Source organism: Rhinoraja longicauda, chromosome 25 (assembly GCF_053455715.1).
Source record: "Rhinoraja longicauda isolate Sanriku21f chromosome 25, sRhiLon1.1, whole genome shotgun sequence".
In the NCBI taxonomy this organism is placed as follows: domain Eukaryota; kingdom Metazoa; phylum Chordata; class Chondrichthyes; order Rajiformes; family Arhynchobatidae; genus Rhinoraja; species Rhinoraja longicauda.
The window spans coordinates 23,175,783-23,189,567 of record NC_135977.1 but is presented as its reverse complement, the minus strand read 5'-3'; the positions used below and the strand labels follow the sequence as shown (position 1 = coordinate 23,189,567).

The following is a 13,785-nucleotide window of genomic DNA, read 5'->3' as shown; positions in this document are numbered from 1 at the left end:
TCCTAAACAGAGTTATTCTCTCTCTGGTTAGCTTTTTTTTCTTAATATACTAATAGAATCTCTTTTAGACTTTTAGACTTCAGAGATACATCGTGGAAACATGCCCTTCAGTCCACTGTGTCCGCGCCGACCAGCGATCACACCGTACACTCGCACTATCCTGCACCCTAGGGACAATTTACAGAAGTCAATGAACCTACACATCTCTTAGGATTATCTTTTTCCTCACCTACTAAACCTATCTCATGTCCTCTTTTCGGCTTCATAGTTTCCCTCTTCAGTTGTACTTCTACAACCCTTATACCAAGGGATTCACTTGATCCCAGCTGCCTGTACCTGTAATGCCCCTCCTGTTTCCTGATTAGAGCTTCAATATCCCTCATGAACCTCACTAACAGCAACTTGCTTCACCTGAACTCTCCCTATCTCACTTGTAAGAGCTTCCCATTTGCCAGTAGTTCCTTTACCTGCAATCAACCTCTCCCAATCAAGCTTTAAGTCAGTTCCTATCTAACGCCATGAAAATCAGTGTTACCCCAATTTATTACTTTAACACATGAACCAGTGCGGAGAGCAGTGGTGCAGCGGTTGGGCTGCTGTCTTACAGTGCCAGAGACCAGGTTTCGCTCCCGACCACGGATGCTGTCTGCATGGACTTTGTACATTCTCCCCGTGACTGCTCCGGTTTCCTCCCACACTCCAAAAACGTGTAGGTTTGTAGGCTAATTGGCTTTGGTAAAATTGTAAAAATTTTAAATTGACCTTAGTGTGTAGGATAGTGCTGGTGCTAGTGTTAGTGTGTAGGATAGTGCTAGTGCTAGTGTAAAGGGCAATTACAGATCAATGGCGACTTGGTGGGCCAAAGGGCCTATTTCCACGTGGTATCTCTAAAGTCTTTTCCAGTGACTGTTTAAAATTATGAAATGTAGATGTCTCTATGTTGATCCACAAATAGGTGAGGTCTTAAATGAATATTTCTCACCAGTTTCTATCATTGGGAAGGTTATAGAAGATAGGGAATTGTTCTTTATCTCTCTACACCACCGTCGATATCTCTCGTTTCCCTAATCCCTCAACGGTCTGAAAAGGGTCTCGGCCCAAAACGTCACCCATTCCTTCTCTCCAGAGGAAATGGTAGGTCACAGATGTAAAATTCCCCCCTTCAGGTATGTCAGAAACAATGTATTATAAAAGAAATACATTGCTGTATCGAATGATTTGCAGTGTCGGGCACCTCTTAGCTTCGTGACTACAAGAGCAATATTGGTGGGCATGAAGCAAATGGCAAAACCTACCGCCAGTTATCACAATCTTCACTGTTTGTTTATATTTACCACTCACATTGCTTTTGATCCGCCTGAACTTCCAGGTGTTGCAGGAGGTACAGAACAGGATAACCGAAGCTGGTAAAATAAAGATAAAGAATATAAAAGCAATATATGTCCAAATACTTGTACCAATTAGAGGGTTGATGATGTTGAAGGACTCACAGAGCGCCACATTGTTATGCTTGAAGTCGTGTTGTTCTGTCACCAAGTGCGACGGAATTACCACTGCCATAATCCACAGAGCGGCTGCAATCCTCACTGCGGACCTTGCAGGCATCTTGTTAACTATGTGAAGAGGGAGGACCACCTTCAAATAACGATCGATGGCTATAAACATTCGGAAAAAGATGCTGCCAGTCCGATTTAAGGAAATCAAGAATATGTTCAGGCGGCAAAGAACATCACCATAAATCCGTTGCTTCTCACCTGCAAAATAACCAATTCTAAAGGGTAGGCAGGTGATTAGAAACGTGTCGGCGATTGGCAGATTCAGTGAGTACACGGTGTTTGGTTTCCAGCGTTTTACATGGAAGAGGAAGATGCAGAGAGCGATTGCATTTCCAACAAATCCCAGGAAGAAGGTGATAAAAATGATTGGTGGGCTGTGGGACGGAAAGCCATGAACACATTGCTGGGTGGACCTCTCCATTGTGGGACAGTCACATCGTCAGAGCGCTTCAGAGAGCAGAGAACTAATGTAAAAAGGAACAACCTTATCTGCTCAGAGCCTCACACTGCAGAGGTGGAATGACCTGCTACAGGAGGTAGTTGAGCCGGTACAATTACAACATTTAAAAGACATTTGGACAGGTACTTGGATAGAAAACGTTTTGAGGGATATGGACCAAATGCAGGAAGGTGGGACGAGCTTAGGAAGGCATCTATTCAGCATGGATGAGTTGGGCCAAATGGCCCGTTTCTGTGCTGTACAACTCTATGATTGGACAGCCCCCTTCTTAGCTGCAGACTGAGAGGTCAGGGAGGACTGGAGTTGTTTGGATATGATGAGTGCAGTCATGTAGATAGAACCTTCCTGAGACCACTGGAACCAGGTAAACCATAAGACCATCAGACATTGGAGCAGGATTAGACCCTTCGGCCCATGGAGTCTGCTCCACCATTCGATCATGGCTCATCTATTTTCTCCTCTCAACCCCATTCTCCTGCTTTCTCCCCGTAATCTTTGATGCCCTTACTAATTAAGAGCCTCTTGATCTCTGTTTTAAAAATACCGAATGACTTGGTCTCCACAGCCATCTGTGGCAATGAATTCCACAGATTCACCACTCTGACGAAATATATTCCTCGTCATCTCCATTCTAAAGGCACACCCTTTTGTTCTGAGGCTGTGTCCTCTAGTCATAGACTCTACCACTATGTAAAATGCGCTGGGACAGTTTGGTTACAAACACCACATATGGACTGCAGCCACGTGAGGAAATATGATGTTTACAGGAAATTTATGGCGACAGGAAATATGACTTAATATGATCATGATCTGCAGAAACCACTCCTCTTAAGAGCATAGAGATACTTTGATGCACCGTAACGACCATTTAATTAGTTTATTTCAGGTCATCTACATTAAACTCAAAACGTTCCTTGACAAATTGTTTAAAATTGGTGATATCCCAGTTTATTCCAAGGGGCTGCACAACGGCGCAGTGGTAGATTTGCTGCCTCACAGTACCAGAGATCCGAGTTCGATCCCGACCTTGGGTGTTGTCTGCGTAAATTTGCACATTCTCCCCGTGCCAACGTGGGTTTGCTCTGGGTGCTCCAGTTTGCTCCCACATCCTACAGAACAAGTGGCTTCTGTAAATTGCCCCTCGTGTGCAGGGAGGGGATGCGTAAGTGGGATAACATAGAACTAGTGTACATGTGATCGATCGTCGGCATGGACTCGGTGGGCAGGAAGGGCCCGTTTCCACGCTGTATCTCTAAATCTACCACAAGCAATGCTCTAAATTGCACAGTGTTATCTGGGTTGCTCAGCTTGCACATGTTAAGGCGGACATGCAGAGCCCAACTGTTGATTCACAGTGTACTTGACATTGGATTTCTCTTCTTCAGTCTCGTAGCTTGTGGCTGATTTGCGAGACTTCAAATGAAAATGAACGAGAGCATTCTTGAAAGGAAATTTGAATGCTAACTTTGAAGAACAAAAAACGATTAGATTGACCATATTTTTTAAAGTATGTTCCAACCAATGTATGACAAAGCATATTAACTGTTGCGTTACTTGACTCACAGCGTAGACAAGGTGATCATTTTGCAAACACTTGCTCTCTGTCCACCAAGGCCTGCTGGATCTCCCTGTTGTGAACCATTTCAACTCCCCTTCCCATTCCCATACTGACCTTTCTGTCCTGCGCCTCCCCGGTTGCCAGAGTGAGGCCACACGCAAACTGGAGGACGGCATCTCATAGTCCGCTTGGGTAGCTTGTAACCCAGCGGTACGAACATTGATTTCTCCAATTTCAAGTAATGCCAATGTGCACCCATTTCTCCCACCATCTCCCGACACTCCCCAGTCACCCTACTCCTTTCCCCTACTCCGTACACTCATCTCCCATCCCCAAGTCTCCCATCTCCCTTCAACCCCCCCTTTTTCCCTCCTCTGTTCCTTTGCACCCATATCCCTCCCTCCAGCTTTACATTTCCCCCTTCCCCTCCCCTCCCCTCCCCTCCCCTCCTCTCACCTCCCCTCACCTCACCTCACCTCACCTCACCTCACCTCCCCTCACCTCCCCTCCCCTCCCCTCCCCTCCCCTCCCCTCCCCTCCCCTCCCCTCCCCTCCCCTCCCCTCCCCTCCCCTCCCCTCCCCTCCCCTCCCCTCTCCTCTCCTCCCATTCCACCGATCTCCCAATCAAACCCTCCTGAACTGTATCCACCTACCTCTTGTCAGGCTTTGTCCCGCCCCATCCTTCTTAACAGCTTTCCCCACCTAGTAAAATCAGTCTGAAGAGGAGTCCCAACCCGAAACGTTCCTGATCCATTCCCTCCACAGCTGCTGCCAAACCCACTGAGTTAATCCCGCTCTTTGAGTTATGCTCTGACTTACAGTCTGTGTGGCACTTTAACTTTGTGACTGCAGTAATATTGCCACACAGACTGTAAGTCAGAGCATAACTCAAAGGAGAAAAACTACCGTAGGAAAAATAACTGCAGATCCTGGTTTAAATCGAAGGTAGATACAAAATGCTGGAGTAACTCAGCGGGTCAGGTAGCATCTCTGGAGAGAAGGAATGCGAGAGAAAAACTACTGCCTTAGTTGTCACAAGCTTCACTGGTCGTCTATATTTACCCTTCATGTTGCTTTCGATCGGTCAACTTCGAAATAATGCAGGAATACAGACTGAATAACTTAACCTGTTTAAAAATAGATTTTGTAATAGCAATATAAAAACAGTGTCCATTCAAATGATGTGCAAGGAGAGGGGGGAGGGGGGAGAGAGGAGAAAGGGGAAAGGTGAATGAGGAGGAAGGATGTGTGGGCACACAGACACACGCATATACAGGACAGCTGCATTGGATTGCTTCGGTTACAGGACTCCTCGGCTAGTTATAGAGGAAGTGCTGTACTTCTATTGAAAGGGGGGAATTTTACATCTGTGACCTACCATTTCCTCTAAATTTACTTGAAACCCTTCCTTTATATAAAGTAAAGAGATCTTAAAGCGCAAGTATTGGAATAAAGTGTAATTTATGTAGATAGGTTCAGGCAACTGAACCATCCTATCACCCACTAGAGAGTGATCCTGACCTACCAACTATCTCATTGGAGACTCTCAAACTATCTTTAATCGGACTTAACTGGACTTTATCTTGCACTGAACGTTATTCCCTTTATTCTGTATCTGTGCACTTGATGTAATCACGTTTAGCCTTTCCACTGACTGGATAGCACGCAACCGAAAAGCTTTTCACTGCACCTCGGTAAACGTGACAATAAACTAAAACAAAACTAAACTGTTATCTTGTGTTTATAAATTTATTTTAGAAGTTGTTAATTAAGCTAGACTTAAGGATTGACAACATTTAAAAACTTTTGCACAATTTCATGGCTTAACACGCTAGGGTTTGATTACCCAATGACCGGCTTCTGATTCAGTCCGGGCTGCAAGTGACCAGGATGTCGTTTGTTGGTCCAACATTGTCTGTCCTCCTTTGAATTCCCTTGTTCAGTATCTTGACTTGTAGCTGATTTGCCAGTCCTTAAATTTAGATGAACGAGAGCTTTCCTCAACACATCCTTAAATGCGGAATTTGAAAAATAGTAAATCACTGGGTCGATCATACTGTTCAGGTATGTCACGAACAACGTATTATAGAACATATTCACCGCGGTGATGTATTTGCAGTCTGTGGTATTTTGCTCTGTAACTAAAACGGCGACCATGGCTATGTTGGTGGGCAAGAAACAAATGACAAAGACTATGACCACAGCAATCACCAGGTTCACGGTACGTGTATATTTACCCCTCATCTCCGTCTCCATCTGTCTTAACTTCCAGACGATGCAGGAGGTAGAGAAAACTATAACGGAGACTGGTAAAATGAACGTGAAGAATATAAACACAGTCTCTGTCCAAATTGCGGTGGGCCTTAAAGGGTTGTTTATGATGAAGGGTTCACAGTAGGTCATGTTGCTTTGCTGGAAGTCGTGTCGGTCTGCCAACAAGTGCGAACAAATCCCCACTGCCACGACCCACAGGGCTACTGCTAATTTCGCCGCACACCTTGGAGATATCTTGTTGGCTTTGTGAAACGGGTGGACCACCTTAAAGTAGCGGTCGATGGCTATGACCATCAGGAAGATTATGCTGCCAACCCGGTTGAGGGAGAACATGAAGATGTTTAGGCGACAGGCCGCATCACCGAAGATCCAGTTCTTCTCTCGTATAAAATAATCGGCTCGAAAAGGTAGGCAGCACATCAACAGAGTATCGGCGATCAACAGGTTTAGCGAGTACACGATGTTTGGTCTCCGGGATTTCACGTGAAAGCAGAAGATCCACAAGGCAATTGCATTTCCAGCAAATCCTAGGATGAATGTGGTAAGAATTATTGGTGAGTTGTAGTCCAATTTGAAGATGGCACCTGCAGCACATTCCCGGGTCTGGTTCTCCATGGCTTCACACTCTCTGTGCTCAGGAGGTGAATGCATTCAAAACAGAACCTACTTCAACTTCACCGTCAGAGCTGGTGGGTGGAGCAAAAGACACCACCAAATAGTATTTTACAGGGGCCCAAATAGTCAATGGGAATTAGAACAGCAAGTGTACTGGAAGATTGCCGGCATTTGCAAGGCTAATAACGTTGTCATACTTGGGGATTTTAACTTTCTCAATATAGACTGGGACTGTCAAGGTGCGAAGGGCTTAGTCTGGGTAGAATTTGTCACCCAGAGAGTTGTGAATCTGTGGAATTCTCTTCCACAGAAGACAGTGGAGGCCAATTCACTGGATGTTTTCAAGGGAGAGTTACATTTAGCTCTTATGGCTAAAGGAATCAAGGGATATGGGGAAAAAGCTGGAATGGGGTACTGATTTTGGATGATCAGCCATGATCGTATTGACTGGCCGAATGGCCTATTCCTGCATCGAAGGGCCGAATGGCCTGTTCCTGCACCTATTTTCTATGATTCTAAATGTGACCATGGAAGTTCCCTCAGGAAATGTGTAGAAAGCCCTACAAGGGAAAGGGCAAAGCTTGATCTATTAGGAAATTGGGAAGGGCTAGTGACAGTGGGCGAGCCTTTTGGAGCTGACAACCACTGTCAAATTAACTTTAAAATAACAATGGATAAAGACAGGGTTAAAACTCTGATTTGGGGCAAGGCCAACTTTGATGGTACTCAACAGGAACCTAGCCAAGTTGATTGGAGTAGGTTGTTTGTTGATAAAGTAATGTCTGGAAAGTGGGATGCTTTTAAAAGTGTGATGACAAACGTTCAGGGCATGCATGTTCCAGTTAGAGTGAAGGGCAAGGCAGGTAGGAATAAGGAAGTTTGGATGACGAGAAAGATTGAGGCTCTGGTCAGGAAGTTTCAATTGACAAACTCATAAAGTTCTATCGAAAAAAGGGAGGCATGGGGGGTAGGTGTAGGCAGCTGTGATCATTGTATCTCTGAAGGAGTTTCAGGAACTTTGGAGCATACTTAAGAAGGAAATCAGGAGGGCAAAAACAGGGCAGGAGATTGCTCTGGCAGATAATGTTAAGGAAAATCCAAAGCGGTTTTATGTACACTAAGGGAAAGAAGGTAACTAGAGAGAGAACAGGGCTCCACAGAAACCAAAGCTGTCATCTCTGTGTAGAGCCACAGCAGATGGGCAAGGTCCTCAATAAGCAGGAAGGAACTGCAGATGCTGGAGTAAATCAGATCTTTCGATCGAGACCCTTCTTCAGATTCGACTGAAGAGACGTCTTAACTCGAAACGTCACCCATTCCTTCTCTCTAGAGATGCTGCCTGTCCCGCTGTTACTCCAGCATTTGTGTCTATCCTCAGCAAGTATTTCTCCTCTTATTTTACGGTAGAGAAAGACATGAAGACTGGGGAATTGGGACACTTAATGGAAATCATATCATATCATATCATATATACACAGCCGGAAACAGGCCTTTTCGGCCCACCAAGTCCGTGCCGCCCAGCGATCCCCGTACATTAACACTATCCTACACCCACGAGGGACAATTTTTACATTTACCCAGTCAATTAATTATGGTTGAGGAGGTGCTGAAGGGTCTAAGATATATGGAGGTAGATAAATCTCCCAGGCCTCATCAGATGTTTCTGAAGACACTGTGGGAAGCTAAAGAAACCCCATTCTCCTGCACTATCCCCGTAACCTTTGATGCCCTTACTAATAAAGAGCCTGTTGATCTCTGTTTTAAAAATACCAAATGACTTGGTCTCCACAGCCATCTGTGGCAATGAATTCCACAGATTCACCACTCTCTGACGAAATATATTCCTCGTCATCTCCATTCTAAAGGCACACCCTTTTGTTCTGAGGCTGTGCCCTCCAGTCATAGACTCTACCACTATGCAAAATGCGCTGGGACAGTTTGGTTACAAACACCACATATGGACTGCAGCCACGTGAGGAAATATGATGTTTACAGGAAATTTATGGCGACAGGAAATATGACTTAATATGATCATGATCTGCAGAAACCACTCCTCTTAAGAGCATAGAGATACTTTGATGCACCGTAACGACCATTTAATTAGTTTATTTCAGGTCATCTACATTAAACTCAAAACGTTCCTTGACAAATTGTTTAAAATTGGTGATATCCCAGTTTATTCCAAGGGGCTGCACAACGGCGCAGTGGTAGATTTGCTGCCTCACAGTACCAGAGATCCGAGTTCGATCCCGACCTTGGGTGTTGTCTGCGTAAATTTGCACATTCTCCCCGTGCCAACGTGGGTTTGCTCTGGGTGCTCCAGTTTGCTCCCACATCCCACAGAACAAGTGGCTTCTGTAAATTGCCCCTAGTGTGCAGGGAGGGGATGCGTAAGTGGGATAACATAGAACTAGTGTACATGTGATCGATCGTCGGCATGGACTCGGTGGGCAGGAAGGGCCCGTTTCCACGCTGTATCTCTAAATCTACCACAAGCAATGCTCTAAATTGCACAGTGTTATCTGGGTTGCTCAGCTTGCACATGTTAAGGCGGACATGCAGAGCCCAACTGTTGATTCACAGTGTACTTGACATTGGATTTCTCTTCTTCAGTCTCGTAGCTTGTGGCTGATTTGCGAGACTTCAAATGAAAATGAACGAGAGCATTCTTGAAAGGAAATTTGAATGCTAACTTTGAAGAACAAAAAACGATTAGATTGACCATATTTTTTAAAGTATGTTCCAACCAATGTATGACAAAGCATATTAACTGTTGCGTTACTTGACTCGCAGCGTAGACAAGGTGATCATTTTGCAAACACTTGCTCTCTGTCCACCAAGGCCTGCTGGATCTCCCTGTTGTGAACCATTTCAATTCCCCTTCCCATTCCCATACTGACCTTTCTGTCCTGCGCCTCCCCGGTTGCCAGAGTGAGGCCACACGCAAACTGGAGGACGGCATCTCATAGTCCGCTTGGGTAGCTTGTAACCCAGCGGTACGAACATTGATTTCTCCAATTTCAAGTAATGCCAATGTGCACCCATTTCTCCCACCATCTCCCGACACTCCCCAGTCACCCTACTCCTTTCCCCTACTCCGTACACTCATCTCCCATCCCCAAGTCTCCCATCTCCCTTCAACCCCCCCTTTTTCCCTCCTCTGTTCCTTTGCACCCATATCCCTCCCTCTAGCTTTACATTTCCCCCTTCCCTTCCCTTCCCCTCCCCTCCCCTCCCCTCCCCTCCCCTCCCCTCCCCTCCCCTCCCCTCCCCTCTCCTCTCCTCCCATTCCACCGATCTCCCAATCAAACCCTCCTGAACTGTATCCACCCACCTCTTGTCAGGCTTTGTCCCGCCCCATCCCTCTTAACAGCTTTCCCCCACCTAGTAAAATCAGTCTGAAGAGGAGTCCCAACCCGAAACGTTCCCGATCCATTCCCTCCACAGCTGCTGCCAAACCCAATGAGTTAATCCCGCTCTTTGAGTTCTGCTCTGACTTACAGTCTGTGTGGCACTTTAACTTTGTGACTGCAGTAATATTGGCATGCAAGGAACAAAGGAGAAAAACTACCGTAGGAAAAATAACTGCAGATCCTGGTTTAAATCGAAGGTAGATACAAAATGCTGGAGTAACTCAGCGGGTCAGGTAGCATCTCTGGAGAGAAGGAATGCGAGAGAAAAACTACTGCCTTAGTTGTCACAAGCTTCACTGGTCGTCTATATTTACCCTTCATGTTGCTTTCGATCGGTCAACTTCGAAATAATGCAGGAATACAGACTGAATAACTTAACCTGTTTAAAAATAGATTTTGTAATAGCAATATAAAAACAGTGTCCATTCAAATGATGTGCAAGGAGAGGAGGGAGGGGGGAGAGAGGAGAAAGGGGAAAGGTGAATGAGGAGGAAGGATGTGTGGACACACACACACATATGCAGGACAGCTGCATTGGATTGCTTTGGTTACAGGACTCCTCGGCTAGTTATAGAGGAAGTGCTGTACTTCTATTGAAAGGGGGGAATTTTACATCTGTGACCTACCATTTCCTCTAAATTTACTAGAAACCCTTCCTTTATATAAAGTAAATAGATCTTAAAGCGCAAGTATTGAAATAAAGTGTAATTTATGTAGATAGGTTCAGGCAATTGAACCATCCTATTACCAACTAGAGAGTGATCCTGACCTACCAACTATCTCATTGGAGACACTCAATCTATCTTTAATCGGTCTTAACTGGACTATCTTGCACTGAACGTTATTCCCTTTATTCTGTATCTGTGCACTTGATTGTAATCGCTGGAGGCCCAGATGGTATATCTGGGCGAGTACTAAAGTCTTGTGCTACTCAGCTTGCTCCAGTGCTCACCACAATATTCAACCTCTCCTTGGCAAAGTCCGTGGTCCATGCATGCTTCAAAAGATCCATCATTGTACCGGTGCCAAAGAATGCCTCTCCAGCGTGTTTAAATGACTACCGACCGGTGGCCCTCATCTCGGTTGTCATGAAATGCTTTGAGAGGCTAGTCAAGAAGCACATCTGCGCCCTCCTTCCTCGCAACATGGACCCACTACAGTTCGCATACCGTCCGAACAGGTCCACGGATGATGCGGTCTCCCAGGTTCTACACACCGCTCTCTCTCATCTGGACACCCAGGGGGGCTATGTGAGGATGCTGTTCATTGACTTTAGTTCAGCATTCAACACCATAGTCCCCAGCAGACTGGTTGAGAAGCTGCTGGAACTGGGGCTTAGCACCCCTCTGTGTGCCTGGGTCCTGGACTTTCTCACTGCCAGGACCCAAGTGGTCAGGATGGGGGAACACACATCTAGCTCCCTCACCCTGAACATAGGATCCCCCCAGGGCTGTGTCCTTAGCCCCCTACTCTACTCCCTGTACACACATGACTGTGGGGCCAGGTTCAGCTCAAACTCCATCATCAAGTTTGCTGATGACACTGTGGTGGTGGGCCGGATCTCCAATAACGATGAGAAGGCCTACCGGGAGGAGGTGGCTGATCTGGCACTCTGGTGTCAGGACAATAGCCTCCTCTTGAATGTCACTGAAACAAAGGAGCTGATTGTGGACTTCAGAAGGGCTAAACATCCAAGGACGTACACGCCACTGGAGATAAATGGGTCTACTGTGGATAGGGTGAGCAGTTTTAAATACTTGGGCGTCCGCATCACCGAGGATCTGACGTGGGCAACGCACATTGCCGCACTGGTGGGTAAGGCTAAGCAGCGCCTTTACCACCTTAGACAATTGAGGAAATTCAGCGTGACTCTGAGGATCCTTCATTGCTTCTACTCTGGGGCTGTAGAGAGCATCCTGTCCGGCAACATTACAGTCTGGTTTAGGAACAGCTCTGCCCAGGACAGGATGGCCCTGCAGAGAGTAGTGCGCTCGGCAGAACGCACCATGGGAACAACACTCATCCCCCTGCAGGACCTATACATCAGGAGGTGCAGATCCAGAGCAAGCAAGATCATGAGGGACCCCTGCCACCCCAGTAACGGACTGTTCCAGATGCTACGATCAGGCAAACGCCTCCGCTGTCACGCTGCGAAAACGGAGAGGATGAGACGGAGCTTCTTCCCACAGGCCATCAGGACTGTCAACTTTTATAACCCCAGAGACTAAATTTTTGTCGACACTAATAGTAAGTTATTAACTTTACTTATATGCTGTAACTGTAATTCTTTTTTGTGCACAACCCGCAGGCATTGCCACTTTCATTTCACTGCACATCGTGTATGTGTATGTGACAAATAAATTTGACTTGACTTGACGTTTAGCCTTTCCACTGACTGGATAGCACGCAACCGAAAAGCTTTTCACTGCACCTCAGTAAACGTGACAATAAACTAAAACAAAACTAAACTGTTATCTTGTGTTTATAAATTTATTTCAGAAGTTGTTAATTAAGCTAGACTTAAGGATTGACAACATTTAAAAACTTTTGCACAATTTCATGGCTTAACACGCTAGGGTTTGATTACCCAATGACCGGCTTCTGATTCAGTCCGGGCTGCAAGTGACCAGGATGTCGTTTGTTGGTCCAACATTGTCTGTCCTCCTTTGAATTCCCTTGTTCAGTATCTTGACTTGTAGCTGATTTGCCAGTCCTTAAATTTAGATGAACGAGAGCTTTCCTCAACACATCCTTAAATGCGGAATTTGAAAAATAGTAAATCACTGGGTCGATCACACTGTTCAGGTATGTCACGAACAACGTATTATAGAACATATTCACTGCGGTGATGTATTTGCAGTCTGTGGTATTTTGCTCTGTAACTAAAACGGCGAGCATGGCTATGTTGGTGGGCAAGAAACAAATGACAAAGACTATGACCACAGCAATCACCAGCTTCACGGTACGTGTATATTTACCCCTCATCTCCGTCTGCATCTGTCTTAACTTCCAGACGATGCAGGAGGTAGAGAAAACTATAACGGAGACTGGTAAAATGAACGTGAAGAATATAAACACAGTCTCTGTCCAAATTGCGGTGGGCCTTAAAGGGTTGTTTATGTTGAAGGGTTCACAGTAGGTCATGTTGCTTTGCTGGAAGTCGTGTCGGTCTGCCAACAAGTGCGAACAAATCCCCACTGGCACGACCCACAGGGCTACTGCTAATTTCGCAGCACACCTTGGAGATATCTTGTTGGCTTTGTGAAACGGGTGGACCACCTTAAAGTAGCGGTCGATGGCTATGACCATCAGGAAGATGATGCTGCCAACCCGGTTGAGGGAGATCATGAAGATGTTTAGGCGACAGGCCGCATCACCGAAGATCCAGTTCTTCCCTCGTATAAAATAATGGGTTCGAAAAGGTAGGCAGCACATCAACAGAGTTTCGGCGATCATCAGGTTTAGCGAGTACACGATGTTTGGTCTCCGGGATTTCACGTGAAAGCAGAAGATCCACAAGGCAATTGCATTTCCAGCAAATCCTAGGATGAATGTGGTAAGAATTACTGGTGAGTTGTAGTTCGATTTGATGATGGCACCTGCAGCACATTCCCGGATCTGGTTCTTCATGGCTTCACACTCACTGTGCTCAGGAGGTGAATGCATTCAAAACAGAACCTACTTCAACTTCACCGTCAGAGCTGGTGGGTGGAGCAAAAGACACCACCAAATAGTATTTTACAGGCGCCCAAATAGTCAATGGGAATTAGAACAGCAAGTGTACTGGAAGATTGCCGGCATTTGCAAGGCTAATAACGTTATCATACTAGGGGATTTTAACTTTCTCAATATAGACTGGGACTGTCAAGGTGCGAAGGGCTTAGTCTGGGTAGAATTTGTCACCCAGAG

At 45.8% G+C, this 13,785-nt stretch overlaps 3 pseudogenes; all 3 read right to left on the bottom strand.

Annotated features, from left to right (window-relative positions):
- Positions 1-1,139: 1,139 nt before the first annotated feature.
- LOC144605794 (hydroxycarboxylic acid receptor 2-like) lies at positions 1,140-1,977 on the bottom strand (annotated as a pseudogene).
- A 1,356-nt stretch (positions 1,978-3,333) lies between these two features.
- LOC144605793 (hydroxycarboxylic acid receptor 2-like) lies at positions 3,334-6,463 on the bottom strand (annotated as a pseudogene).
- A 2,545-nt stretch (positions 6,464-9,008) lies between these two features.
- On the bottom strand, positions 9,009-13,506 carry LOC144605792 (hydroxycarboxylic acid receptor 2-like; annotated as a pseudogene).
- Between the last annotated feature and the right edge of the window lie 279 nt (positions 13,507-13,785).